The sequence below is a fragment of the Aphelocoma coerulescens genome, chromosome 1A (genome assembly GCF_041296385.1).
Source record: "Aphelocoma coerulescens isolate FSJ_1873_10779 chromosome 1A, UR_Acoe_1.0, whole genome shotgun sequence".
Classification (NCBI taxonomy): Eukaryota; Metazoa; Chordata; class Aves; order Passeriformes; family Corvidae; genus Aphelocoma; species Aphelocoma coerulescens.
In genome coordinates, this window is record NC_091014.1 from 22,883,284 (window position 1) to 22,887,385 (window position 4,102).

The 4,102-nt window shown below is 44.4% G+C and overlaps 1 pseudogene; it reads right to left on the reverse strand.

Moving 5' to 3' along the window:
* Positions 1 to 890: 890 nt before the first annotated feature.
* Positions 891 to 1,740, reverse strand: LOC138104460 (hyaluronidase-4-like; annotated as a pseudogene).
* Positions 1,741 to 4,102: the final 2,362 nt, after the last annotated feature.

Here is a 4,102-nt window from a genome sequence, read left to right on the forward strand (position 1 = left end):
GCTGGGAAGTATAGTGGGCGAGTAATGACAGTGATAAGGGAGTAATGAGATCTAATAGAAGAGGGAGCTCATCCCCTTAGACAGGATGCCAACTTCAGATTCAGTTCCTGCGCTGAAATTTCGAACATAGCCTCAAAAAGAAAATACAGATCACTTGCTAAACTCCAAAATAGAGAAACTGGGGCCTGCTGGTAGTGCAGTCACTGTCTACAGGTGAGAACAGAACCAGGGCAGTGACAGACAAGTTCTGCTGCTTTTTCACAGGAAGTCTACTGCCCTCATCCAGGTTCTGGGAGGATGTTCAGAATCACATAAAAAAAAAGCCTAGAGTAATGGACTTATCTCAAAAACACTTTTATTTGTGTGTTTGTATGTGTTCAGCTGATGTGAGCAGGACTCCTCTGTTCTGGGGCACCATTGGCTTGGCCCAAGTTAGGTATTATGGGACTAAATTAAATGGTTTTGAAGTGGAGGCATGCAGAAAGACTGCTGTTTCCAATTTCCCATTCTTATGTACACAGAACAAGCTGCTAACATCTCTGTCTGTTTTCCTTCTAAAAGAAGGGCAAGGTATTTGGGGATTAGTGATTGCATACCTGAGCAGAAAAAAGTACATCAGGGAGGATTTATGTATTAACAGCCTCCTATGTGCTACATCAAATTTCTGAAATCCTTTTAATCCATTCAAATGCATGTTTGAGTACAGCCTAGTTAGGAATTAAAGAAAAAAAGGAAAAAAAAAATGTATTCAAGGCTGTATTTTTTCTTCAGAACATTGTGCTCTTTAAAGAATGTGGATAATTAGCATGAACCAGCAGAGCTGGCCCAAGTAGGTTTTCCATCCTGATGCACCATCTGCAAGAATGGTTAAAGGATAAATGCAGCCTGTATTATTCCAGCAAAAACTTCCAATAGAGAGAACTAAAAAAAGGCTGCTCTCTATAGCCTAGTCAGGTATACATAAATACAGGCGAAGCATAATTTTGTGATGTCGTGGAAGAAATCCCTATGGATTCATTCAACCTAATCTGAGAAAAGTACAGAATGTTTTTGACTGTTTCCAAGGGGGTTCTAAATATCAATGGAAAGATATAGGGCTGAAAAGCTATTCCAGAGCCAGGAAAATTCATTGTCCCTCAAAACTCCACTCTTTGGGCAGGAACCAGTGTAGTTCTAATCACAGAAACTGCAATTATGACAGTCAGGGAATAAGTATCATTCCCACAGGCCCTTTGGTTTGCTTTTCATTCCTAATGCAACTGTTTCCTTCATAAAAGTTCTTGTACTTTCTTCAAAGGAAGCTGGTAACATTCAACATCATTTGCTGAAATATTCCCTTCCATTTCAGTTATGAGTTTCCTGGACTTTCTCCTGTAGACATCTTTTGCACCACAGTTGCAGGCCCACTGAGGCCTCCAGTGTGCCCAGTCTGTGACAGAAACCCCAGTGAAGACCTCAGCTGGGATGTAATAGTTCATGCCTTTTTTTTCTGGATCAGTTTGAAAACTGAAGTGTTAGGGTTTGCCACCATTGACACGGCTTTCCTGTGATGTGCCTGCCCTCTTGCTTTAGCTAGGGGGCTTCAAATCTTATAGAACATTTTCAGGTTCAGTACATCGTACCTCAGGAAGCACAGTTCTGTCAGGCATTCCAGGAGTCTGGAAACGTTTTCTCTCCCAAACTGGTGGTTGGGCTGATTTCAAAGCAAGAGAAGTCCAGGTGAGTGCTATCTGCAGCCATGCCAAGGGCTGAAAGGTGAGCAGTGCATAACTGTGTTCCATTTCTAGGAAGTACTTTCATGACTTAAGAGACAACATTGGGCAGATCTCCCAGCGTGTCTGTAGAACATAGCAGAAGAGGTATTAGTATTTATTCCACATATAAATATATGAACTGGTATCAGTCAGTTCTGAGGCATCTACCATGCTAACACTGAAGAAACAAGATGAGCACAATCTAAATGACTCAAAGGGGGGCAATTCCCGGCCAAAGTAAATTGGTGTAAGTCTGGAAGTCGGCATAACACAATTACTTTTCTCATCAATTCACCAAGGGTGTTGCCATTACTTCCGTAGGCCCCAGGATATTTTAGTGGCTGTGGCTGTTGCAGTGGAAAGCCTGATGGAGACACAGTTTCCTTATTATTCAAGCTTTCTCAGTAACAACAAAAGTAACTCTAAAATCAAACCTTGCTTTTATCACCATCTCCACTGTCTCATGAGCATCCCTGACCTGTCTAGTGCAATGCCAGACAGAGATATTCCAAATAGCTCTAAACAAGCACACGTATTTCATTGCCATTGTGCAGTACCATAAAGGGATCCAAGTTCAAACCCTTGATAGCAATAAAGCAGATAGATGAACACTTGTTCTGAGCTATTTATTACCCTAGCTACACTATCACATGCAGCTAGTGCCTTCCAGACCATGTCTGATATCTCTGCACAGCACTGCAGTGTGCAATGTGGACTTTGAAGCTAAGGCCTGTGCCACTGCTACAAGCAGCATCATTAGTCACAAGGTCCCTACAGCAAAACCTACATATTTATACGTAAGAGAGAGAGAGTTGTATCATTTTCCAACTCCAAGATCTCCCCTGCTTTCAAAAACCTGGGAAAATCCCACACACCTATGCAATCAACCATCATGGATTTGTATTTGAGTTGTGTTGTTCTGTTCTTCTTTCTCAGTTCTTGCCTGCCTATCTATCTCCCCTGGGCTTGTGACCTGCTGGAGGTGAGGATCATGGGTGTGATATGGACAGCCAGGCTGTTACATATATACTGCTGGGAATAATGTAGCCATGCTATACTTCCTTTCTCTCAGAACACAGAAACAGTGAGGAACATCTATGCTCATGAGGTGCTTTAATGGACCTCCCCAATCCCCCATTTTTCTGTTATTTTAGGGTAGACCTAGCATAACCTAATTTCATCAAAACCATCAACATCCAAGGTAACCAACCTAGGTATTTTTAATAAGCTTTTGATACTTTTAGGATAGAGTCTTCTGACAGTCTGAGGCACCAGATTGCTTTAAAGCGTGCAAGGTGTGCCTGTTCCTCCTTCTGACCAGGCAGGCCATACACAGAACCAGTGCAGTACGGGGCAGACACTGCAGAACTCCATGTTTGTCAGAGAATCTCACCCCATGAGACTCAAAATACAGAGCAAGCCCAGGTTTTCAAACTCAGTACCTCCACATCCACAAGTGCCATATCAGCATTAAAGAGCCTTTTAGAGAGTGGTGTTAAAGAAAGTTATCCTGGTTTGCTGAGTATCTCTCAGAAAGCATTTCCTAGAAATCAAACTCGGCAAAGCCACTCAGAGCTTGTCAGCATTAGAGGGAGGCCAAACTGAATTTTCTCATGAAAAGGCTGTGCAGCCAAAGCTGGAAGATGGTTAGCTCTCTCTTTTGAGGAGACAATCAAAAAAGGACCGCTTTTAGAGAGTCAGGCTGCCCCATAGCCCCAGAGAGATGCAGAAAAGCGCCTGCCAGCCCAGCAGCCCTGCTCCTTACGCAAGCCCATGCTTGGGATCAACATGCACTTCTGGCTTTCCAGGTTCCAGGGAGGCTGCAGCACTGCTGACCAGCAGCTTTGGCAAAAAACGGATGGAAAATGCAGACCTTGCTGTGCTGGAGTACTGTTGCTGAGCTCTGCTCTTGCAGTTCACAGAAAATCAGAGCTGTATCAAAATCCTGCCAGAGGGCAGCAAATCCCTACAATTGTTTGTTTTTCATATTGTGGTTCTGAACTGCAGCAAGTTGAGTTTCCCCTTTGAGAGCTGTGCTACCATGCTGCCTCTCTGCTTCCACGCCTGTACAGGCTGGTCCAGGGAGGTGTCACTGCTGGGCACATCCTCAGGTGATTTACATCCGATTTCAGGGAGCACTTCCCATGCAGGACCTCTGTCACTTGGCACAAGCACACCAGTGGTGTGCATCAGCAGGCACCCATGCCCTAGGCCACCTCGTGGCATCACAGCAAAACCCATGGGGCTCACCAGAGGCTGCTCGTCCTGGGATCTGCCTACTGGTGGGAAATGGGGAGGCTCAGCTCTCCCACACTGTGGGTCTACACATCTCCCATCAGGCAGGACTG